This window comes from Phyllostomus hastatus, unplaced genomic scaffold, assembly GCF_019186645.2.
Source record: "Phyllostomus hastatus isolate PE091 unplaced genomic scaffold, TTU_PhHast_1.1 phas_contig_40, whole genome shotgun sequence".
Lineage (NCBI taxonomy): Eukaryota > Metazoa > Chordata > Mammalia > Chiroptera > Phyllostomidae > Phyllostomus > Phyllostomus hastatus.
In genome coordinates, this window is record NW_025333872.1 from 61,218,931 (window position 1) to 61,245,773 (window position 26,843).

A 26,843-nucleotide genomic window follows, 5' to 3' on the forward strand; every position below is an offset into this window, starting at 1 on the left:
GTCCAGGAAAATGGGTGGCCATTCTAGATACTGGAGACTTGTTCTTTCTGTAAAGCTGTGGCTGGCCTAAGCTAATACAATCCAACTTTTTAATCCAGTTTCTAAGAGCAACTAGAACATTCATCAACACTGTTTAAAACAAACAGAAACCAAAACCAAGTATCAATCCCTTACTTCTGTGGACATCACACTCTGAAAGTGATCAGATAAGCCTTTTGAGCAATGATTCACAGGAACGGGGAGAAAACTGCACGCAGTCTCAGGGATGCCTAGGGCCAGAGTAGAGCTGGAGTCCGAGGGAGAGCTCCCACCCTTCTTCCCCGTGGCCACCCAGCCCGAAGTCTCAGCTGGCCTGGTAAACCCCTCATGTGGCCTTTGGGCAAGTCTTATGTAGCATTATTGTTTAAAACATGTTCTTGTGCCCACACGAACATTAAGCTACATTAAGGATGGTGCCAGTCAACTAGGCAACTGATTGTCACTAATCTATCATCACAAGTATCAGTGTGCATTCATCCATTCCCAGAGTCCTTGAGAGAGAAGAAAGAGAGAGAGGAAGAGAATTCTTTACTACCACAAACCTGTGAGAGTTGGGTATCTTTGAAAAATGGCATGATGGTTATCAACTGAGAGCCATGACCACAGAATGCTGAATTCTGACAATGAAAGGGTTCAGCACAGTCCTCGTTACAGAAATGCTTTATTTTATTATCTAAACTTTACATTTTACTATGCCATCAACAAATTGAGGCTTTGAGAAAGCACAAAAGAGTCCTGGCTGGTGTAGCTCTGTGGATTGAGCACAGACCTGTAAACCAAAAGGTTGACAGTTCAATTCCCAGTCAGGGCACATGCCTGGGTTGGGGGCCAGGTCCCCAGTTGGGGGCACATGAGAGGCAATCACACTGATGTTTCTTTCTCTCTCTTTCTCTTTCCATTCTCCTTTTTCTAAAAAATAAATAAATAAAGTTTAAAAAAGAAAAGAAAAAGCACAGAAAAAAGCAGTAAAAAACAAAACCAAAAATCAAATCTGAAGAATAAGAAAACCTTTGCCAAATTTTTCAGCAGAATGTTCTTAATTGGGCACTGAAATGTTACCGATAAGAACCTGATTTGTACATAATATTTAATAAAACATGATTCATTTCTCTGCATTCCCACTAAGATTAGTTTGGGGCTAATATTTTTAAAATACCAGTTTGAAAGACTATTAAAGCAGGCATTGTCCCCAGTTGCCTTTATGTCCTAGTCAGCCTCTGTGCTCTTCTCTAAAAAAAAATTTTTTCTAGAATAAATAACTAAAGTTCTACTGAAATTGCTCATGAGCCAAATGAACAGAACTACTGTTCTAGAAACAAATGGGTATTTCCCCTGGGAAGTACCTACTGATAAAAAACAATAGACTGAAGGCTGAAGTATTTCAGTTTTCCTGATGGTCTTAATTACTCAATCACTTCAATTACACGTTTGATCAGAGTGACTATCCACTAGTTGAAATGGCTGGGTGGAAAAGCACATGGGTGCTTTTTCTCCAAGTGGTAGTTCATGTCAAGTAAACCTGGTTGTTCCTAAGCATCTCTCCGGAAAGAGATGTATTGTTCTTTGATAACCTTGTCCAATGATTAAATGCCTTCAAATCCAAACATTTTTTCACACATCTAACTTCACCTTTCTTGGTGTGAACGCATTTTCTCTTTGTTCAACAGCACTTTCAAAATATGAGTGTCCTTGAAGTTCATTTGCCATTGTGAAAAATTACACATCTAATTCAGAATAAAATTTGAACTCCTTAATGTTGCCTAAAGACCCATCCATGATCCGTCCCCTCGCCCGCCCTGGCCTCTCTGATCACACCTCCTCTCACTCTGCCCCAGCTCACTCTGCTTTAGGCACACGGGCTTCACAGCTCTAACAACACTAGACACGTGCCTGCCCGGGGGCCTTTGCACTTGCTGTTTGTTCCTTCTGGAGCCATTATTCCCAGATATCTACCTCGCATGTTCCTCAAATTATTCAAGTTTCAGCCAAATCCCTTCCCTGATTATCTCTATATAAGAAAGCTAGTCAACATTTTTAATGATTCCATAAATTTCTGTATTCCTTTTTAAATATTTTTCCCATAGATATTTATGCTATCTATTGTATATCTCTACTGTAGATTATAAGATTTGTGAGGTCAGGGTCTTCATTTGGTTCACTGGTGAATCCCCTGCAACAATTACAGGTATTTCATAAGTATCATTGAACTTCTGTATGTGACAGACACTGAGACGTGTACCAAAATCAAAGGCACACCAGAAAGATTTGGAACCAGCCTTTTTTATCGTGAGGAGCCTTTTTTATCATGAGGAGGGTAGAGCATCAGGAGGCTACGAACTTCGTGAGCCTTTCTCATCTGTTCTCCAGAAAAGCAAAGATAACAGCATAAACTGTTTTTCTCTCAGAGCCTTTTTAGTTTTTAAACAATATGCAATTGACCTGTCTTAAATGCTTTTGCTGTCCTTCATGGTCTTTGTCTTTAGACTATTTTCTCTAATTCATAAAAATATTTTTAACAGACTGAATTTTCTATTAAACAAAAGGTTAATTTCATGGTTGCAAAAAGCATGACATGATTTGTGAAGTAATTATTTTTAACTTTTGCATGTAACCTGAAGTCATAGGTTTCAGCAAGACTAATTGTGGAAAAACGCAAGCAATTTTAAAGGCTCAAATTTGGCTAGGCTCAGGAAAAACACCAGGAGTTGAGATATTTATGTGATGGTCATCTTTGCTTTGGGACAGAATGCCCACCATGAATATAAGCTCCATGCAGACGGCAGCACACCAGTCTCAGTCTTCGCTGCAGTAGCCACTCAGCACCTGGCAGAGTGCTGGGCTGTGATGAGTCTGTAAAGTAAACCCTTGGTTCTGTGTCAGCTTCCATGTGCTCAGTCAGTGTTTCTGCATCCGTCTTGATGCAGTTGGATAGTTTACTTTGTTTCAAGAATGCATCGTGCCTTCGCCTACTACTCCCATAAAAAGATGGTACCTTTCTAGATAGACGTTACAGTGATATCTTCTCAAGTACTGCTTTGCTTGTGAGCACCTCACTTCTTACTTACCAGTATTTCTACTTCTCTCACCACCAAAATAAACATCTCCTGTAGACTCTGAAACAGTTGATGAAGTTAATTCATTTTCTTTATCCACACAAACACTTTGGGCTTAGTTTGAGACTTGGGCCAAGATTTAAGCGAGTTCCTATGCTGTCAAACATGTTTAGCCATTCCAAAGGTGAACCGTGTTACACTACTTCCTACTTCCTACACAGCAAAGGGAGGGGAGTGGTGGCAAGTTATGGGAAATAGGAGAAAGGCCTTTCTCTTACCTCTGGGGATTGCCAGTAGTTGATATGGAAGATTACACTGGAACAAAGATTGCATTGCTGGCTGGTGTAGTTTATGCTCTACTTGTACTACATTACTATAGACTAGTTCTATTGTCTTGGTGGACAATAGAGGGTTTTATTTCAACATTATGTACAGAATGCCTGTATAGTCTCTTTCTTCCCTCCTCCAGATGCAGGAAGATATTTAGTATCAGGTTTCTGAAGGAGCCATGTCCAAATGAGGAGGTATAAACATTTCCTCCCCCTGCCCCATGTCAGCTTTCAAAGTCCAGTAATTCTATTGTTTGCTAAAGAAGAGTAGATCAGAGCACATTAGAGTGCAGCCTTCCTGGGCAACTCTGCACAAACAAAAGTGAGCAATAAACTGGGGTCCTAAAAGGACTATTTCCATTTCAAGCACCTGAAGGCTGGATCTTTAAGTAATTTAAGGGGAAAATGGTTTAACCATAAATACTCACAAAATTCTGCTTTTAGGAAAATCTCTAATTTTTTTCCCTGTCCCTCTTCTGTCCTTGTCATATACACATGCAAAACCAGAAGGTCTCTATTCCCAAATGGATAACAAATACTCAATGCATAATCAGTGTACATTCTTAGTAATCAGTCCAGTTAAATAATATCTAACTACTGTCATCTGCTGGGATGGGCATTCAGTGATGCTGTCAAAGCCTGTATCAACTGAACTTTATGTTCTATTTGATTTCTCAATTTCCTCTTCCCCTTGATGGGTCAGGGATTACCCTTAAATAGACAATTCCATGCAGGCAGCAAGTAGATTGTGACATACTCAAAATGAAGCAAAGTATTAAAAGTATTAGCAGTCTTTTTTTTAACAAGAAGACAAAAATTATCCTAAATAATTTGTGACAACAGTCTGTTAATTAACTAATGGTCACTGGCATCAATTCAACACAAACAGGAATCCCCAGTTTGGGGAGTGGTGAAGAAGGAAATTTCAATCAGTGCACACAGCTCAATGGTGACGCAGCATGGCTGTGAGAACGGCATACCTGTGGAACCTCTCAGTAGTGTTACCGCTCAGGTATAAATAGTAGCACTGCAGTGAAACAGCATTTGGCCCTGGAGTGAGGTGGCCACGAGGCCAGGCCCTTCTCCCTCTAGAGAGCTATGCTCTGCTCCACTCCAGTTGTCTCTGCTCTGCTCTGCCCAGCTCTGCCTGCTCATCCGTGCTACAGTCTGGTGAGATGTCTTTGCTGTTTCAGCTCCAGCTGGGGAAACACAACCTCCAGTCTTCAGGGTAAAGGAAAAGTGTCCTCTCCAAGCCAGAAGGGAACTGACTTATACACACGGAAGTCCCTGCTCCTTGTTCCTCACTGGTATGTCCTCATGCAAATGAGGACTCCAAATCCTCACAATTTGATTGAAGAAATGCTTATAGAAATATAGGTGTGCAGCTCTGATTGGATGAGGAAAGCCTCAGTCCTATTGGTTGAAATGACTATTCTAGGAACTCCTTTATAAGGGGTAGCCCAGATGGCAAGAACACAGTGCAGACAGGCAATTCAGCAGAGGAGGCAGGCTGCTTAGTGCAGTGTTCTCCCTGAAGTGAGGTTTGCATGAGAGGCTGTCGCCTGTTTCTAACTTATAGTCCAGTGAATCTATGGCGAGCCCTTCTTACTAGGTCTCTTCTTTCTCAGGGTCCACAAATCCAATGCCATTGTCCTACATTTCCTAAATTACTCACGACAGCTTCAGCAATTAAAGAGCTCCTTGTTAGATGACCAAGCCCAGCCCCCCACATATGTTCAGCCTTAATTATCACCCATTAGCCTGTTTCATCAAAAGTTTGTCTTGGTCAAATTATTTCACTGTTAGGTAAGTGTCCTCTAAAACTATCTTGACCTGCCTCTTGCTAAAGAAAACTGGTGCAATGGGAATGCTTTTGTGTCACTTTGTACACTTAAACTTTCTGTGCTGCAGTTTCCCATCCTCAAAACAGAAATGCTTCATCAGTTTTTGAGGAGTGGATAGGGTTGAACAGGTAATGTCCATAAGGTTGCCTTCACTTGCAGAGGGTGGGGAGTGGAGGAATGGCAAAGGAAGCGTATTAGATGTAAGGTGATGATAATTACTATCTATTGCTTGATATATGTCTTTTAAATTATTGAATGAATCCATTTTATACCAGACATAAGTAAATCACAGGCACAGTTTCTGCAGAATAGGTTGCTATATTTTTGAAAGACTTGGCACAGCATAACTGATTTTATTGCTTCACTAATCTACCCAAACTCAATTTTCTGGGGAAATAAAATGACACTCCCACATTACACATCTTTAGTCCTTTTTATTCATACTTCTACCACCTCCATGCCAGCTCTTATCACACCTTATCATACCTTGAGTGATGCAGTAACTTCCTAACTGACCTTCCTCCTTCCTGTGATTCATCCCACAAATTGCCCTTAATCATCTCCTTACACCACAGCAAAGTTGCCAAGCTCCTAGTTTAAATCTTTGTTTCCTCACTGCCTATGGTATTAAGACCAAGCAATTCAGCCTTAAAATCTGGCTCCCAGCTAACCTTCCAGTTTCAAGCCATACTGCTCCTCAAGGTTGAAGTCTAAATGCATCTTATTTTGGACTAGTTTCTGATCAGAGAGAGGCCTTCTAGTCTGCATGTTGTTACTTCGCTGTAGCTCCATGGCCCAGCACTGCCCTCCAGTATTTACCTAAAAGAAGTCCATTCAGTTCTAAACATTGTTCCCACTACAGCCAGAATCCCTTTCATTTCAGATTTCTGGAGCACATGGTTTGCATCAGGTATGGCATGTTGTCACTACCTGGAATACTAATATTACATGTGAGTCTTAGTCTTCCCACCAGCCTACAACCCATTGGAAGTCAGAGGTCATATCTTTCATGACATAGTGCCTAGCACAATACCTTGTTGGAGCAGAGAGATGGTGATTATTAAATATCCACTTAGCAAATAAATTAATAAAAATAAAAATAGAGCCATGGGAAGAGGGTACACAGAGGCAGAACCATGATATTTTTTTAAAGAGTAGAAATTCATTTTACTTGTCTGTAAGATGGTTAACATACAATATGAACAAAACATGCTATAAGCCATATCTTATGAAAATTCCAAGTGGAAGATGATAACTTTGTACCAGGACTGAATGCTCATATGTATCCTACCTACATTAGGACTAAATACTCTCAACCTAACACCATGCTTTTGCAGGTCAAGACAAATGAATCTTTCCACTGATGTATGCTCTAGTACTTTAGAAATGGACTGGTCATTTGCATCATTAAATGCTTTGTGGTTAAAGTGAAAATGAACCATGGTCAATTCACAAAGATGATTCAGTCCACAAAATAGTGTATGTCTATATAATGAATTTCATTAAAGCTATGCAGAAATTCAGAGCTGGACATCTGAAAGCATTTGCAAACATAATGTTTACTCTAGTCCTTACATACCATGGTAAGGTAAACCATAAAAGTTCATAAATCAGTGATGGAAGGTGGAAGCAAGATAATATCACAAGTACTAGAAGGATTTTGAATGATCTAATAAAATACCTTATATTTTTTAATTTGTCTATGGGAAATACCCACCAGGATTTACTGATATTATAAGGCTTTATTCCTCACAGAGTGCAAAATAATTACCATACAATTAGATTGCCAGGTGCATGCTTCTTTAATTAAGGGAGTTATTTAACTATGCCTTGCATACATTTTCTTATATACCAAAAGCCTGGCATTATACAGATCTCAAATATTTTCTCTCTTCCAGGTATGAAATGATAGACACACTATTCTGGATATCTGTGTATGCTTTTTCATTATTGTCATTTTCAGAAACATATAACATAGCTACATAGCCCAAAGAATAAAGTGTTTTAAACCAGGCTATTTTCCACCTATCTTTCAGATCATTGACACTGGGGGATCCTGCTGGTCACCTGCTGTCTGTTGGCCTTACTGATTTTGATGATATAGGCATAAGGGTAAATGAAGAGCCTGAGTGGTGATCTTAAGGGTGGATGCCTGAAATTCCAATAGAGCTTTCCTTTTGTCTTTCAAGTCTTTGCTCCTTTGAAATTTTCAAACAACCCTTTACAATTATATTGGTGCTAGTGGAGAATCTGAGGGCTTAAGGCCTTGGAACAGCAGGGACTAGCAAGAGCAGCACAGGTTGGGGAAGAAAAATTTGAAGGGAAGCATGTAACTCAGGAGAGTAGGGTGGAGAAGATGATCCTGGAGGGACTCAGACTCTGATCTGAAACTCACCTAATTCCCAGGTTTGGCTGTAGTCATTCCTGGATACATTCTTGTGATCAATTAAATCTATCATGAACCATACATGTAAAAGTGGTGGAATTTCTGTCAAGAGATGGTGCCCTCAGGATATTAAACATAACCCTCTTGACAATAAAACCATAGTCATACACAGCAAGTTAAATTATAGAAAGACACTGAAGGAAAACGTTTCAAGCACTAAAAATATTGTTAGACTTCCAGTCAAGATAGCAGCATAGCTAAACAAGGCTCCCTTCCTTGCACAACTAAACTATAGAAAAAGCACCATTCAGAGCTATCAAAAGTCAAGATGAAGGAAGTCCTACAACTACAGAATTAAAGAAGAAATCACATCAAGACTGGTTAGAGGGGAAGAGGTGCAGAACAGTCCGGTCCCACACCCACATGAGGCATATAAAAATCGGGATGGACATCTCAGGAGCAAGAGGTCCCAGCCCCACACCAGACCCTTCAGCCCAGGGTTCCAGTGCCAAAAAGGTAAGTCTCCATAACTTCTGGCTGTAAAAACCAGTGGGGAATTAGGCTATGGAAGACCAAAACTTCTGGACTCCCAGGTAGTTCCTCTTAAAGGGCCCACATATAGACTAATGTGGACTCACTCCCTCTGAGCTTCAACAGGGGGGCAGCAGATTCGAAGACATCAGACATATAGAGGGAGGAACTGAATTGTCCAGCATCAGGGAGAGAGTTGGGGGGCAGCTTTCTCTGAGACAGAAACACTGGCAGAGGCCATTGTTCCTTTTCTTAGCCTTTCCCCAATGGAGCCATGGAGTCATGGAGCCATGGAGTCACGGAGCCAGCAGGCAGGCTATATATCTGAGACTTGATCAGCCTGGCTCACACCCTTTGCCCCATTCTGGTGATTCCCTGAGGCCCTGCCACACCCAACTTTTGGGCCCACTGAAGCTGTTTCCAGTGGCTTTTCCATACAAATGGCTTGTCTTGGCCCATGCTACAGATTTTCCTAAGTCCTTTAAAACAAGCAGCACATGGATTCAGATTGCCCCTGGCTCTTTCTAAGTTGCCCCAGGCCCAGCACTAGCAGCAGGTGGCACTAGTTCATAGGCTGGCCTTGTCTGGACTCCTCCAAGCCCAGCACAAGTAGCAGCCATCTGTAGATCATTTCGTAGCTTATGCTGTGTGACTCTAGATAGTACACAGGCAGTGGCTGACCTGGGATGTGCCAACAGCAATCAAGGCTCAACTACAACAGGAGGGTGTACATGACCCACATGGTGAGTGCACCTTGAATACCCAGCTTGGGTAATAGGGGAGGCTGTGCCACTGGACTCTACAGGACATCTGCTACCTTAGGCCACTCCGCCAAGCCTGAAAGATGAGCAGTTCTACCTAATACATAGAAACAAACACAGGGAGGTTGTCAAGATGAGGAGACAAAAAAACATGGCCCAAATGAAAGAACAGATCAAAACTCCAGAAAAAGAACTAAACAAAATGGAGATGAGCAATCTACTCTGCATCTACTAGATGCAGAGTTCAAAACACTGGTTATAAGGATGATCTAGGAACTTAGTGAGGACATCAATAGCATAAAAAAGATCCAGTCAGAAATGAAGGCTACACTAATTGAAATAAAGAACAATTTACAGGGAATCAACAGTAGAGTAGATGAAGCCAAGAAACACATTAGTCATTTGGAATACAAGGAAGCAAAAAACAACCAACCAATCGGCAGAGAAAGGAGAACAAAAAAATTCAGAGAAATATTAAGATAGTATAAAGAGCCCCTGGGACAACTTCAAGCATACCAACATTTTCATCATTGGGTGCCAGAAGGAGAAGAGAGAGAGCAAGAAATTGGAAAACTATTTGAAAAAATAAGGACAGAAAAATTCCTTAATTTGGTGAAGGAAATAGACATACAAATCCAGAAAGTACAGAGAGTCCCAAGTAAGATGAACCCAAAGAGGCCCGTACCAAGACACATCATAATTAAAATGCCAAAGGTTAAATATACAAATAGAGAATCTTAAAAGCAGCAAGAGAAAAGCAGTTAATTACCTATAGGGGAGCTTCCATAAGACTGTCAGTTGATTTCTCAAAAGAAACTTTGCAGGCTAGAAGGAATTGGCAAGAAATATTCAAAGTGATGGAAAGCAAGAACCTACACCAAGGTTACTCTACCCAGCAATGCTATCCTTCAGCATTGAAGGATAAATAAAGAGCTTCCTAGACACACAAAAAAAGCTAAAGGAGTCCATCACCACTAAACCAGTATTATATGAAATGTTAAAGGGTCTTCTTCAAGAAAAAGATAAAAAATACCAACAATGAAATGGTAATAAATACATATCAATTGATAATTGAATCTAACAAACAAAATAAACAAACAAGGAGAACAGAAACAGAATCATAGTTACAGAGAATGTTTTGATGGTTGCCTGATGGAAGGAGGGATTGGGGGATGGACAAAAAAGGTGAAGTGATTAAGTACATATTGGTAGTTGCAGAATAGTCACAAGGATGTAAAGTACAGCATAGAGAATAGAGCAGCCAAAGAACATATATCCATGGACATGGGCAATGGTGTGGGAATTGCCTGAGGGAGTGGGGAGTGGTTGGGTGGAGGAGGCAAGGGGGGGAAATTGGGACAATGATAATAGCATAAACAATAAAAAATAAAGTGTATATGTGTGTGTGTGTGTATACACATGTATGTGTGTGTGTGTGTGTGTGTGTGTGTGTGTGTGTGTGTGTATATATATATATATATTTGTTAGAAAGACCATGTCATTTAACATTCAAATGAGGACACAAAGGGGCCACCATTTGTAATTATATCAGGATGACAGAAAGATAAGTTAGGCCAGAATGTATGGTTACATACTTATAACTTCATTTCTGGTGATGAAAAACTATTGCTATCTTTCTGGTATACTGGATAATTATTTCATCTTTAATTGTCCTTGACAGTTGAATGATTGAGTTCAAAGGTATACTGCTTACAACTGCTATTTGTTTTCTAACTCTTGATTGTTCACAGCAATATACTAGATGCTTAGTTAACCTAGTGAATTCTTCACTGACAGATGACTGTAAGGTGAAGACTGTCAGGCACATAGGGCTGCAAATAGAGTTAACTGCTTCTTCAACAGGAAGCCTGTCCTTTCACACAGGATAGAGGTTGCTCCTGGAAGACTTTGAGACAGGAAGGATCTGTCAGAAAGGAGGCTGAGCCCTTGCAGGAGGAAAGGAAACCTCTTTAAACAGTGAAAGAAAATGCTGAATAAGAGAGAATGGAAAAGAGAATCCTTAAAATCTCTATGACAAAGGGAGTGGATGGCTCATGTATTTCACAAAGTTATGCTATAGTTTTATTTCAATGTTTCCATAAATTGTATTGGACTGATTCCCATGATGTCAAGCTGTGGCCACTCATCTCCTTCCTCTCCTTAAAAAGTAAAGACTGTCTGATTTTATTGTCCCTAGAAAGAGACCTTCACCACCCAAGGAAAGGATCTGTCACTGGGAACAGATTCTATGCCTCATGGCTTCTTTTGAATTTGTTTGCCTTGCATAGGAAATAAAGAAAATTACTCGGATAATTCTAAGATTTAAACTCTTGAGCTAATTTAACAACAAGAAAAACGATGCTGGGAATGGGGCACAAATGTCATTATAAAGACCTACAAATGCTTTCAATTCTGTGCTACGGTTTTTGTCAAAAAAAAGCAGAGGTTGCATTTTAATGTGATCACATACACATACCAGGCCCTGATTTTCCTAAATTGCACTCACTAAATGGAATTCCTTCACCAAAGCACAGACCCATTTTCTCCCCAAGGGGCATGCTATTTTAGTTCTCCAATGAAACTTGATTCTGAACAGTTCAAGGTTGAGCCAAGGCTGCAATAAATCCACCTTTAAACACTTCCACTTATTTATCAGGAGATTTTAAATTATTTGAGTCTATATATTCTATTTTAATAGAACAGAATATATATATCCGTGGAAGTTAATCCTTTAGCCTTTTCACCTACTTATTCTCTGTTTATCAATTCCCTTTGCTTAGAAACATATTCATTGCAATGCTATTGGCTGAATAAAAGGTAAAGTGGAGAGTTTTGCTGATAGTTTAGAACATGGAAAAAGCTAACGACTTTTACAGGTTTCTCTTCTCCAACTCTTCCACTGCTGTTAAAGGATATCAGCTTTAGTTGATTCTTCTAGATAGATGTGTTTTTCAAAAACTCTGAGTAAACTTAATTTTGAAATCTTTAAAATGCCAACAATGAGCGTTTCCCTGCACACAGCCTTTAGCAGAGCAGCCCAGGTTGTCATGGTGAAATGGGTCAGCACACTTTGCCAGGCAGCCTATGAAACTGCAAGCAGGCGGCTAGTGTGGTGGTAACAGTGCAGGCCAAAGCAGTTCCCAATCTATAGTTGAATCTAGGTCACCGGGATTCTTTGATGCTGCAGCTGTCCATGTGGGAATCCCATCTCCAGCAGGGTTTGCAAAGTTCTCATGCACACTGGGCATCCCCCGTAGCTGTAACAGTGCCATTTTGCTAGATCTACTCCTTCTGCCAACCAGGTGTTATTCTTCGAGTTAACTGAGGGTTCTTAGCCATGTAAACAGGAAACCATTCTTTGTGTGTGTTGTGTGTGTGTGTGTGTGTGTGTGTGTGTGTGCAAGAAAGTCAGAAAGAGAGAGAGATCTTGCTCTGCAAACTGTATACTGAAATTGCCCCTATTTAAATGCATATTTCTACAGAGTGAGCTAAATATTAATATCACAGTTCTCCGTTCATGTAAACACCAGTAGCAAGATTTGGTGGCTTATAAAAAGAGGAATAGCAGGGGCTTGTCTCCATACACAGCATGTGCATTTTGTCCCCGGGGTACTACTTAAGTTAACACCATGCCTACAGTGTTTCTGAAATGGTAGGGATTCAGTTGGATTGGAAGAGAGCTGAGAAAGCAGAGGACTTGAGCATCTATGCACACGTGGCTGTTTAACGGAGCCCCCGTTGCTAGGAAAACTCTAAATTGTCTTTCCATGTTGGAGCTATACATTGTACATTTATGCCCATTTACTTGACATTACTTTTTAAAAATTTATTACCTTTTTCTGTTCTACTTAAAAGCAGTGATCTGCATTTTGAACATAGACAAACAATTGTCCTTAGCATTTATATTTTTATGATTCCTTTTTTCTATTGTTGGTTTTTTCATTTTTGATAAATTTTTAAATGGAAGATAAAGCATTTTTTAAATTGTTTGTCCAAATACGAATTAGGATTTTCAAATTTTCAGGCTGAATGCCAAATGCACAGCCCCCGCCCCCCACACTCACACCCACACGTCCACACATACCTCATGTATCGCTTGCTCCTACCTGATCTGCACTATATGACAGTTTTAAAACAAAGGGTCTTTTCTCAATTTAACTAAAGAGAAAAAAAATCTTTCTATCTCTATAATAGTATGTGAGGTAGGAAGATTTATATTTATCTACCTCTTTCTTTAAAGGAAAATATTTAAATAAATAAATAGCAGAAGGAGGTATGACAGACCTAAAACCCCGAATATAAAGCCACTGGAAAAGAGAGAAGGAAAGCAACACTTGATGACATGGGGGCCATGTGAAAGAATCAACCTTGAAAAGGAAGAACAGCACTTTGAAAGCAGAGGGGAGCAAAGCAAGAACTACTTTTATGCACTTAATTGTTGTGTCCTCACCTCTAACCCCCAGAATGTGACTGTATTTGGAAATAGTGCAGGTAAGGGTAAATGAGTTCATATGGGTGGGCCCTAATCCAATAGGACTGGTGTCCCCAGGAGAAGAGAGATAAGACGCCAGGCTTATGTTCACAGGGAAAAGGTCATGTGAGGACATAGTGAGAGGGCAGCCACCTTCAAGCCACAGAGAGGTGACCCCAGAGAAACCAGACATGGCAACACCTTTATCTTGAGCTTCTAGCTTCTACAACTGTGAGCAAATAAATTACTTTTTTGTCTAAGTCACCCAGTCTGTGGTATTTTGTTATGGCAGCTCTAGCAAACTAATACAGTTACACACACAAATGAATTTGGAAGTTGATATGTGGGATTTGAGCAAATTCTTCTAACACCTACAACTATTAGCAATGAAACAGCTAGCATTTTACTGAATGTTTGTTGTGTGTCAGGTGGCATGTTAAGTGCTTTCATGCTTTGAATCACTAAATCCTCACTGTAACACTAGGAGGTGAATGTTATTATTGCTTCATTTCACATTAGGGAAGTATGTGTGTGTGCGCGCACACACACACACATAGACACACAGAGGGTGAATAATTTGACCAGAACCTCAAAGATAATCATTGGTGGTTGGTGAAATGTAGGTAGTCTCCCTCCACACCTCATGCCTAACCACCACTAGACAGCCATGTCTCCAACCACATGGCCTCCCTGATGTCTTTCTAGCAGAGAATGTATCTTCGCCTTCCCATCACTTTGTGTCAGAAGATGCACTGTCCTGCTGCCTTGAATTGTATATACTACTTCAAAGCTCAGGTGAGAGTCCAGCAATGCACAGGAGCCTATTCATGCTCTCAGCTTTTTCTATATCCTGGGGCATAACATCATATGCATTCCTATAGTAGTGCCTCTCTATTGCTGGGAATTATAGTGAATTATCTGCCTGAGGGTGGGGCTATAGCATAGACTTCCTCCCTGCATCTGGGTGGCATTACTGGTATAGCATATAAATATCCTGCAGAAGTATTATTTAATAGCAGCTTCCAAAAATAAAGTTTAGTACAGACACTAAATAATCTATTGAAATGCCTCAATAATAGTTGGGGAAGTGTGATTTCAATTGTGTTTGGAGTCTGGTCTGCCTTGCCCTTTTAAAACTCTCTAAGGGTGTGGTGCTACAGACTGTCTTACAAGGAAAAGTGGGGAGCCAATCCATTGGTCTTAGGCTGAGTTCTGAACTGTCATACATCCCTTAACCAAGTAGCCACATTCCCCTTGCATGCTCATTTCCAATCCTCATCATTTTCTCAGTTAGACAACATGGTCTATAGAAAATGCAAAGTTCTAAAGTCAGACAATACCTGAGGCACTTTGAACAAGATAATTTCTCTAAACCTCAGTTTCTTATTTGCAAAGGGATATTAATAATTCTTACCTCACTATAGCTTCATGGTGTTGTAGCAAAAATTAAAAGAACTAATACAAATACATAAGATGCCTGGAACACAGCAGATACTCAGTGTATGATAAAGCCCCTCTCACACATTTCCTGGGCCAGATTTAAAGAAAAATAACCATTTTCACTAGTGATTAAATTTTTCTGCATAGCCATTCAAAAATGGCTCCAACCATACTGATATTTAACATTTTATTAAAGATTTCCTATTTACAAAGGGCTTTCATAAGCCTTAACATCTGGTCCTTAGAAAAAAGTTCCATAAGGAAAATAAGGCAAGAATGATTAACATCTCAATTTTGTTTTTTAAATTGTATTTTATTGATTATGCTGTTAAAGTTGTCTCAATTCCTCCCCCTTTACCACCTCTCCACCGAGCACCCCCCATTTCCTCAGGCAATTCCCCCCACCATTGTTCATGTCCACAGGCTATGTGTATAATTTCTTAGGCTACTCCATTTCCTCGACTGTACTTTACATCCCCATGGCTATTCTGTGACTACCTATTTGTACTTCTGAATCTGTTCACCTCTTCACTCATTCTCCCAAACCCCCTCCCATTTGACCACCATCAAATGCTCTCTATATCCTTGATTCTGTCTCTAGTCTTCTTGCTTGCTTAGTTTGTTTTTTAGATTAAATTGTTGATTGATATGTATTTATTGCCATTTTTTTGTTCTTGGTTTCAATCTTCTTTTTCTTAAATAGTCCCTTTAACAGTTCAAATAATAAGTGTTTCATGATGATAAACTCATTTAGTTTTCCTTGTCTGGGAAGGTCTTTATCTGCCCTTTGATTCTAAGTGATATCTTTGCTAGGTAGAGCAATCTTGACTCTATGTCCCTGTTCTGCATTATTTTGCATATTTCTTGCCAATCCCTTCTAGCCTGCAATGTTTCTTTTGAAAAATCAGCTGACAGTCTTATGGGAACTCCCCTGTAGGTAACTAACTACTTTTGTCTTGCTGCTTTTAAGATTCTCTCTTTAAACTTTCACATTTTAATTATGATGTATCTTGGAGTGGACCTCTTTGCATCCATCTTATTTGGGACTCTCTGTACTTCCTGGACTTACACATCTATTTCTTTCACCAAATTAGGAAACTTTTCTTTCATTATTTTTTCAAATGGATTTCCAATTTCATGCTCTTCATCTTCTCCTTCTGGACCCCATGATGTGAATGTTGGACCTCTTGGACATCCCAGAGGCTGCATATACCAACCTTATGTTTTTTGGATTCTTTTTTCTTCTCGTTGTTCTGATTGGTTGGTTTTTGATTGCTTATGTTCCAAATCATTGATTTGATTCTCAGCTTCATACACTCTATTGTTGTTTCCCTGTAAATTTTACTTTATTTCAATTAATGTAGCCTTTGTAGATGACCAAATCTTTTTATACTGTTGATGTCCTCACTAAGTTCCTCATGCATCCTTATAGCCAGTGCTTTGAACTCTGCATCTGAGAGATTGCTTACCACCATTTCATTTAGCTCTTTTTCTAAAGTTTTGATCTGTTCTTTCATTTGGGCCATATTTCTCCATCTTCTTGTTTTGGCAGCTTCACTGTGTTTCTTTCCATGTATTAGGTAGAGCTGCTTCAACTCCGTGTCTTGGTAATTGGTTCAATGGAGTAGGTGTCCCGTTGGGTCCAGTGGAACAGCCTCCTCCATCACCCAAACTAGGTACTCAAAATGCACCCTTTGTGTGGGCTGAGTACACCCTCCTCTTGTAGTTGATCCTGGGTTGCTGTTGGCTGATCAATAGGAGGAATTTATCCAGGCTAGTCAGCTGCAAGGATTGGCTATGACTACTTATCACCAATCTCTGCCCTTTGTGGAGGACCAGCTGTGTAGGAGCAGGATGGTGGTGCTCTGATGTGGTCTTTAGCTGTCCACTGGGTGCACTGGCCTTAGGGTTTCCCATGTGATTCAGGACAAGATCAGCCCCCACCAGTGTTCTACCTGGGCCCAGCCTGCCTGAGCTATATAGCAATCTGAGATGGCTGCTCCTGGTGCTAGGCTTGGAGATTCCCAGGCAAAGCCAACCTATTAATCTAGGCTGGCTGTTGCTAGTGCCAGGCCTGAGCTCCCTGATGTTAGATGTTACTTGTTTGAGAGAACTTAGGAAGTTGTGAAGTATGAGCCAAGACCAACCTTTCATATGGAAAAGCATCTTGTGTGGGTCCATAAGTTGGGTGGGATGGAGTCTGTGGGGAATCTTCAAGGACAGTCAAACAGTGTTTGCCAGGATGATCGAGTCTCAGATATGGCACTAGTTTGGTTGCTCTGTAAGGGAAGATTTTAGAAAAGGGACAATGGCCTCTGCTCACCTTGATGCCAGAGACTTCAGTTTTTCTCTGTATACCATGGGTGCCTTTCAAGCTGCTACCTTGGTGTTGGAGCTCAGAGTGAGTGAGTCTGAGTAGGTGAGTCTGTATGTGTGTTCTTTAAGAGGAACTGCTTGGGACTCAAGAGGTTTCTTCCACCAACCTAATCCCCACTGGTTTTTACAGCTAGACATTGTAGGGATTTATCTTCCTGGCACTGAAACCCTGGGCTGGGGAACCTGGTGTGCAGCTGGGACTTTTTTCTCCTGAGATATATCTCCCAAATTTATATCCACCAAACATGAGTGAGGGACCAGCTCATTCCATGTCTGTACCCCTCCTACCAGTCTGGATGGATGTCGGTTCTTTAATTCATAGTTATCAGACTTCCATTCAACTTGATTTCTGATGGTTCTGAGTGATGGTTCTTCCATATTTTAGCTTTAATTTTGATGTGGTTGTGTGAAGAGTCAAGCCATGTCTGCCTATACCACCACCTTGACCAGAAGTCCTCCCATGTCTATTTTAAGAGACAAAATAAAATCCACATTAAGTCTCCTATGGAAACTCAAACCAAATTAATGAGAAAGCTACTCAAACAAAGTTAGTCTTAAACCCATAGAATCAGGATCTTTCTGAGAAAGCACAATGACCCCCAGAGTAGGAGCTGGGCAAGAAGTCTATTGAAAAACAATATGCAGGATATTTTCTGGACGGACATGACAATGGTCTCTGCTTATTTTCCCTCCAACTGTCCTCAAATAATGCTTCTTTCCAGATATATTCTCAGCAAAAAGGGGAAAACTGTCCCATATCCAGCATTAGAAGAACATGATGCTCTCTATCCAATTTTCTTCTGTCTAAGAGAAATGTAATGAAAAATCTGGCATGGTCTGTGTGAAGGATATAGCTTGATTCAAATTATTTTCCTTTATGGTGACTCAGTCTTTAGCTGTGAAATAGAGTTAACTCTGTTTTGTGAGAAATAATTCACAAAAATGTTACTGATATGGTTTTTTAAGTTTGCAGATGTACTAGTCTCACAATAATAAGGCTAGAAAAAAATCTATAACTAAAATTGAGGAACAAAAAAATAGAATATAAAATTTTAAAAGAATGTCATATACAATAGGACCAAAAGACATAAAATACTTAGGAATAAATTTAACAAAAGCTGTGCAAAATCTTTCTATAGAAAATGACATAATATTGTTAGGGAAATTTTTAAAGATTTGAATAATGCAACTATATGCCATGTTTATGGATAGGAAGACTGAGTATTGTTCTCTATTCTTATCAAGTTAATCTGCAGGTTTTAAGTAAACCTAACCAAAATTTCAGCAGGCGTTTTTTTCTTAAGACATTGACAAGCTGATTGTAAAATGTATTGGAAAGGAAAAGGATCTAAGGGAAAAATAATTTTGAAAAAGACAAAAAGAATTGAAGAACTTACACTATTTGATTTTAAGACTTATTGTGAAGCTATAGCAATCAAGATGGTAAAATAGATAGTTTAGAAATAGACTCAAACACATAAGATGACCTTGTGGTAGGCAGAGAATTCTTAGCTGAGACAGAAATAGCACTAAAAATAAAATAAAATTGATTAAATTGGACTTTTTCAAAATCAAATCCTTGTATTCTGTTCAAAATAAAGCATCAAGAAAATGAAAATGCATGAAAAGGATACAGTCAGAAATAAAGGATACACTAATTGAAATAAAGAACGATTTATAAGAAATTATTTTAAAGCAAATCCTGGATGTCATATCATTTCATTTGTAAATACAAGAAGCTCTAAAACTAGTTTATTTGCTCATGCTGTGTTTTCTGCCTCAAGTGCTTGAAGCTTTGCCCTGAATATGGCTGACTCTTTCTCATCTGTCAAATGAGACCTTTCCAGGAAGACCCTCCCTGACCTCCCTATCGAAATAGCTCACCTTCTCCCTCAACCCCACTCCTTTTTGTCTCGGTAATTTTTCACAATTTGTAATTCTTAGTTACTAGTCTATACTCAAAGTGTCACTGGGACAGCACAAGCACAATGCCTGAAGGTGATTAATAAATGGTAGGTCCTCCTTGTTAATGATTGTCTAAGCAGATAATCAGCTATGACTTTCAGAGGTCAATAATTAAATTTCTTCTATATGCGGTGATGCTCTGCAAACCACCAAAGATGAGTTGGCATTGCTTTTCAGAACTTCTGAAAGCCTTCTCCTAAGGTACAATAGAAAGTAGGTGTCAGTGGAACCAAAGGGCATGTTTCTTTTTTGCATGTTTTTATAAGAACCATAGAATGTTATAAGTGGAAGAAGCCTGAAAAATAATCTACATTCATAGATTTGTTGGCTCATAGAATGAAAAGAATCCTTAGATAATATTTTTTTTGTTGTTGAATGTGGATCAACCTCATTTTCAGTTAATAAGAAAATGTCACAGCCCATTCCTAATGTTGTAGAATTACCAATGCCCATAACCTGAGGCCTATGTCTGCAAACATTATCCATTATACTGGAATGAGAATTTAATCTCATGAAAAATTAAAATAATTACTCAATTTTATACTATTTACTCATATACTCAGTTAAGCCATTTATTTAACAAACACTTATTTCATACCCATTATGTACCAGACACTTACAGATAGTTGGGGATATATCAGTGAACATAGCAACAAAGTTTATATTCTAGCCCATGTGTCAATATTGTAATAGTACACCCTCCTAAATTTACTACAGGCTCATCATAAAGTAATATAGGAGAAAATACTAATATATTCTTAATAAATACAGAATAAAAAATTGTCTTGTAAATACTGAAATTCCAATGTCATTATTTAGCTTCTCCATTTTCTAAACTTGGAAGGATTACCCCTGCCAGTACACCAGGTTACTATTATCTGCCATCCCAGAATTAAAGAGAACATTTTATCTCATGAACTCCCTTCCTATTGACCCACGGATGTCCAGTATTGCTACAAGGTCTCTTCTTCAATAACCCCAAGCTTTTTATAACAATGCCAGAAGGGAACGGAGATTGAGTAAGACATACCCTTGTTTTAGAAGTTCCCAACATTCCTAGTACACCTTTGAGTTTCAGTTGACCCAAAGCTTCTTATTCAACCAAGTCTAATTAAAACAGAAGGCCATCTTCCATCCCATTTCTCCAAGAAGTTATGTCAACTATTCTATTTTCCTCTTCATTTGCTCTTGTCAGAGCACTAGTCCCAGGATGCGGTTTGGGAAATGTACCTTCTGTATTGGACTTGGAGTCAGGGGCAACCTCAGAAGTACAAGGGTAGCAGGAGGGGAGCTAAGGCCAGGCAGCCAGAGGTAAGGCACATTTCCCAGAAGCAAAGCAGATGTCACTGCTCTGATCTCTTTACCGTCAATGTTCTGTCCCAGCACCACCAGATACAAAGGAGGTTTCCTAGTTCCCTGATAAAATCTTCTCGTCATGTGAAAATTTACTTGGCCTTCCTGGAAATTCTAGGTAGACTTGCTGCTCTACCTCCACCAGCCCATGAGGTATCCACTTTGAATAACAATGGTTTAACAGCAGGGAAACCAGTCTAACAAGTACAGATTTTTGAAATAATGAGATAGTAAAACTACCATATTATTTCCCCTCCTAGAAAAAAAAATAACATGTATTGCATTTTTAGAATTATAGAATGATGCAAATTTCCTATTTTAACAACAGATTTCAGTTACCAAGTAACAAAACCCTCAAGGTCTCTGTATTTTCCATGATCTTTCAAAGTTCATGTTCCTGGCATACTTGAGGGCAAGGAGGAACTACTTATTGCATGTTCTTCGTACAAGAAATCTGGGGATTTCTCAGAAGAACCTGGGGGTTGAAGGGGTGATTGAAAAGTCACTGCTGGCTTTTTCTTTCTGAGCTGTGGAATCCGTTCCTAATGAATGACAAAGACTAATTGTTCTCCCCCATGATGAATGTTGCTTGGAGAAGCCAGAGGCACTTCTGAAAAGATGGAGCATTAACCCTGGTGAGTTCAGAAAAGGGCATATTGTAGTAGATAACTAAGATTTATCTTTGCAGGTAATTTTTTAACAATCCTAAACCTGAAAAATTTTAGTCAGTACACAGAACCAGATGCCCAGCCCTGTGTCTGGTCTCTCTGTCCCACAGCCATGGTGAAAATTACTGTCTCCCTCCTCTAAATTCTTGTAGACTTTATTTTCTGTATAAACTCCTGGTACTCAAACCCTCTCCCTACTAGTGGTGGTACTGTGCTAATAAGAACATAGACTTCCAGGGAACAGATAGAGTTTATGCTTTTTATATATCCTCCACTGCTCTAGGGAAAATGCCGTATATGTGAATTCTAAATAAATATATGTTAAGTACCTAAACAATCCATATATGACTGACCTAAGGAAACATAAGTAATATCTTCTGACAATATTCACCAAGTTCTCTCTTTTCTCCCCTAAATCCCAAACAACTCCCCCTCACACACACCCACATCTAGACACTTTAAGGAAAGCCTATTCTTTACTTTCTTTATTCCCATTTTCCAAAACTCCTCCAGGCCATTTAATGCTGAAGCCAGATTAAAATATAAATATAATCATGTCACTCTATGCCTAAAAATCTTTCAGTAAATCCCATCATTCTTTAGAGATAAAGCAAAATTCCTTGACTTGGTTTACAAGTTCCTGCACAACCTCATCCCTGCCACCCTAGTCTCAACACTACTCTTCTTTCAAGGCCAGCTAAAATCTTCACTGTGTCAGATGTACTCGCTCTCATTTCTGAACCTTTACTCACACTCTGTGCTCGGCCTGTCACACTGTCCTCCTGGCCCAGCCTCAGGCTTTGCCCTCCACTCCAGTTCATCCCTCATTTTGGCTCCACCTTTTCTAAGAAGCCTTTCCCAGCAGGCAAAGTACAGGTTTTGTGTTCCTCCTTGGTATTCCCAGGGCATGTGTACTCTCCCTTTGATCACATTTACTATGCTGTGTTGTCCTTGGATCTGTTTGGTTCTCAGGCTCTCACTCCCCAACCCCACGAGGACAAAGATCCTATTTTGATTCAAGCTTAATCCTGAGCATCTGGCCCAATGCCTGGCCCATAGGTAGCACTCAGAAGAATATTTGCTGAAGCGTGTCCTGAATAATAAATCACCTGAAATTACTTTCCCAGTAAGACTGAAATATACTGAAGAGGAAAGTATTTCTTACTTTGTATATAAAGCTAGAAGTGGGTTCTCCCCCTTTTCAACTTTATTGGTTGTTTTAATTACCAAGAAGAGACAACTTTCATGAAATGGTGTAGAGGCAGGAACTGTACAGAGGAGCTTGATATGGAAGATTCTAGATCTAATGAGAGCAGATTCCCCTTCATCATGTGTCCATACAGAATGGGAGTCTAGAAACCTCTAAGTTAATTCCCCTGGAGTTTCTGTTTTGCTTACTTATTGACTGATTTGAGATGGAGCCAATAACTACATTTTAAACTTCTGGCATGTTCTGGAAGGTTGTAAATCAGTCTTTCTAAGCACAATATTAATGTGCATAGAAATAATTATTAATAATTATTAATAATTAATTATGATGATTGTTCAGACCCTTGGCAGATTTTGCATTAAAGGAGGCCTGTTTCTCACTGGACTACTCAGATCACCTGACACTCCCATTATATTCAAAGGGACTCTGGGCTTGATTCCTCTCCAAGTAGACCCTGAGCAAGATAAGAAAAGAAGTAGTACATTCAGAATGGGAGGGAGTTGGGGAGGGCTGGGGGGATGGGCCGGGATGGGTGTAAAAGGCAGAAAACTGTACTTGAACAATTAAAATAAAATTGAATTTTTTTAAAAAGTAGTACCTTCAATGTCTTGGTGATTAGTAACTGCATATCAGAGTTAAAGACCAAGTTGCTAGGAAATCCACCATCTTGCCTAGAGTGGGTTAGAAAGAATGTTTTTAAGGAGGTGATTAAAACTAAAGGTTTTATGTGGCAAAGCAATAGAAGCTGTTGACTCCCTTCTGAGAAAATAAACTGCCTAAAATAAATAGCAGCTCTACCAAGAGGCACTTTAAAAGCCACTTTAAGCAGAACTCTCTTGTCAGGAACATGGGGCCTAATTGCCTCCTGTGTGCTGGGGACATTAGTTAACTTGTGAGAAGGAAAACAAAAGGAATGGACAAACAAGCACCCCTGTTTTGTCACATTCCTGGGTCCAACATATTTTAAAGTACAGCAAATGGACCCCACACAAACACAGGGAAAGGAGGTCTTTTTAAGCATGAATTTAGCTAACCTGAGTGGTTAGCTCCCAAACTTGGATGCAGTCCTATATAGAGACATCTAGGGCTTGTGAGTTCTGATTCCAACAAGAGCTAGGTGCCAATGTGATATAGTCAAATACAAAACTCACTTCAGGAGACCGCAGTTTAAGTGCAAGCTTTGGACATGTCAGAACTCAAGAACACCCCTTCAACTAGAATATAGCAATATCTGTAACACCAGGCTATTGTGGCACTTGAACAAGATAATGTATTTAAAAGCCTACTAAGGCGCCCTACACACAGTGTGTAAAAAGGAAATACTAGGATACGAGATGACTGTGTACCTTTGGCCAAGTCTCCCTAATTTTCTAGATTTCACTTTCCTCATGTACAAAATGAGAACTAAGAATACCAACCCCACAGATTTATTATAAGGCTTAAGTAAAATAATGAATGGAAATAGCAGAATTTCTGAACATATTAGAAGCATTCTATAAAATGATAGCATCTCTTATTAATGTGTATTGTCCCTAAATTTCACCTTTTATAAAACAAATACAGATTACTCAGTTAAGTAACTTTTAAGCCTTAGATTCATACTTAACTAGTTTGATATATTTTTTAAAACTGTGATCACTGTTTAAAAAATTCAGCAGTGTCACCAGAGCTCCCCAAGATCTGACTAATTAATCTGGCGTGCTGCCCCTGAGATATTGCTGAGTCCTGCCGAGAAGTGAGATGGACAGTGAGCACCAGCAGAAGAAATTCCAAACACAGCCACTCTGGACTCACACAGAAGCTCCCACCTCAGCCATAGAGAGCTGCAAGTAAATTCCTTTCTGGAGTTTTAGAAACCTCAGCTACTATATATAGATTAGGGAACTGGGTTGGTTGGTCTCTCCTTCTTTTCTAGAAACAACCAGCAGTGGAAGCACCAAAATTCGACCAGCCTCCTTGACAAAGGGTTAAAAACCACTTCACAACTTTTGGAGCTGCTTTTAGCAGCAACCTGGATAGCTCTTTCACTTAAGCCCAATTACCCTGCAAAATGTCAGGCTTGGGAGTTTATACTGTCAACACTTTGCTGCAAGTAGATATTAATTGATATTAAATCACCATGGAATGCCTATAGAAATGCACTGCATGACAAAGGCTTTGTGATCAAAGATAGGTAAGCACAATGAAATAATTAGATATAATTTCCCATTTCTTGACAAATGTTGCTAAATATTTATAATTCAGCACCACTTGCATTCTAACTTTTTTATTAACTTACTCGTATTCATGCTCTCTAGCTCTCTGTAAATGGTTTTTTAAGCACTTAAAATCAGAGACTATAGTATGAACAATCAATTTACTTGGTTAATCATAATGCTTTCTTTGCATTAACTATTAAACTGAACTCTGGGTCTGCAACAATACTGAGAATTCAGAATGTATAAACATTTTTTAAGAAGAAGACAGGTATCTCAGGTTTGAGCATGGAGTTATCACTACATATTTGAAGAATACATGTAAATTACAAAGTTATTTAATACTTTAAATACTCCAATACTTTCCATACTTCTCTATCTTATGAAGTTGGGTCATGGTGTAGATATATATGCCACTTATTTATATTCCTAGTTTTCCTCCTTTGAACCAAGGGAAATTTACTTACTTGAAATTTAATGTAGCCATGTGACTTCCTTTGGGCAATGAGATATGTGTCACTTTTAGGCATAATCATTTAATTCCTGGTGTGAGTCCCTCCAGAATTTTCCTGTCCTCTCTTTGTTACCAAGAAGCACATGTTGATATGGAGATTTGATACTGAGCCATTGTGTTTGTAAGGGGCCACCCTGGAGGGTCACACAGTCATGTAGCAGACCTGGCATGAGCAAGAAGTTTTGTCACTTTAATATTTGGGATTGGTTGTTACCACAGCATGGCCTAGCCCTCCCAACCAATACAGAGATGACCAGTCTAAGCATATTCTCAAGTAGTATCCATTCTTTCCTCTCATTTACTACTAAACTTAGAATCACACATATTTTTAAGGAGAAGTAATATTGGATTGACCATATGTATATGACCTACACAGAAAAATACATTAATATACTGAATTAATTGTCTAATGGAGCTTTCTCCCCTTGAGTTGAGGGGTATGTTAGGTTCCTGTTGCTGCTGTAACAAACATAGGAATTAAAATAATGCAACTTTATTCTTTTACAATTCTGGGGGGCACAAGTAAAACTCAAAGTGTTAACAGGGCTGTGTTCTTTCTGCTGGCTTCAGGAGAAATCTGTTTCCTTGTCTTTTTTGGCTTCTAGTGGCTGCTTTCATTCCTTGGCTCATGGCCCCATCTTCAAAGATCATCATTCCAACCTCTTTTTCCACCATCACATGTTTTACTATTCACTCTGATCTCCTGCCTTCCTTTGATAAGGACCCTTGTGATTACACTGGGCTTACTAGGATAATCTCCTCCATCTCAAAGTCCTTAATTTAAATACATCTGCAAAGTCCCTTTTGCTATATCAGGTAACACTCACAGTGGGTGTTTCTTCTACTTACCTTTATCAAGCACAATGTCTTGAATAGAAACCCCTGCTATGATAAATGATTCTTTAGTTCAAAGGTACACTGAACCCAAAGAATATAGTTAATAAAGCAACACACACAAACACACACACAAAGAAAAAGGTAAGTTCCCTCACAAAGCAAGAATAGGAGAAGAGAAAGTAGCCTAATGTGGGCTGATCAAAACTAATGGGAAAGGAAATAAAATATCTTCTTGTACTGGCCCTTGGTACTAAGTCATTAAGAAACATGAAAAAAAAATCCTTCAAGTTTATGACATTTATTTTTAGTTCACTTTTATTGTATTTTTTAATTACCATTTATCCATCCTATACCCACCCTCTTCTACCTCCAGTTTCCTCCCCCCAATAATCACCACACTAGTGTCCATGTCCATGAGTTCTTTTTCGTCAAGTTTGTGACTATTTATATAAACACTGTATTGTACATAAACATATCAGCCCTTGATACGTATGGATGGATTGAAATAACTAGTAACTAATCAGAGCATAGCCATATGTCCTCTTGCTGAAAGTTGCTTATTAGTTGTCCAACATTCCTCCCATATGAAACAATTTGCTGAAATATAGAGTCAGTTACTTCATTCATCTTAGTTTAGAGTCTTAGCAGGATAACTCCTTCTGTTTCTGTTTCTGTTCTCTTGGTGCCTTCATATTCACCAATCCTGTGGCCCCAAGGTAAGAAAACAGAGCAAAAAGTCCCTTGAAAACATGTAATCTCATGAATCTACCAAATGCCTAGACTTCAGGGAATTTTTTCAACCACTTTGCTCTGCTGATCCAGCACTCACAATTCCATAGATTAAGGATGTTTGCTTTTATGGGTAGTCCGA

At 39.3% G+C, this 26,843-nt stretch overlaps 1 long non-coding RNA gene across 2 annotated transcripts in view; it reads right to left on the bottom strand.

Moving 5' to 3' along the window:
• Positions 1–26,843, bottom strand: part of LOC123822055 — a 113,410-nt gene that overhangs the window by 56,870 nt on the left and 29,697 nt on the right. Inside the window, exon 5 of one of the 2 annotated variants that reach the window (XR_006786207.1) lies at positions 26,546–26,675. The exons of the other annotated variant lie outside the window; for it this stretch is intronic. This is a non-coding gene — a long non-coding RNA (uncharacterized LOC123822055). Of the gene's footprint in view, positions 1–26,545; positions 26,676–26,843 lie in introns of those variants that run through there. 2 annotated transcript variants of the gene reach the window in all.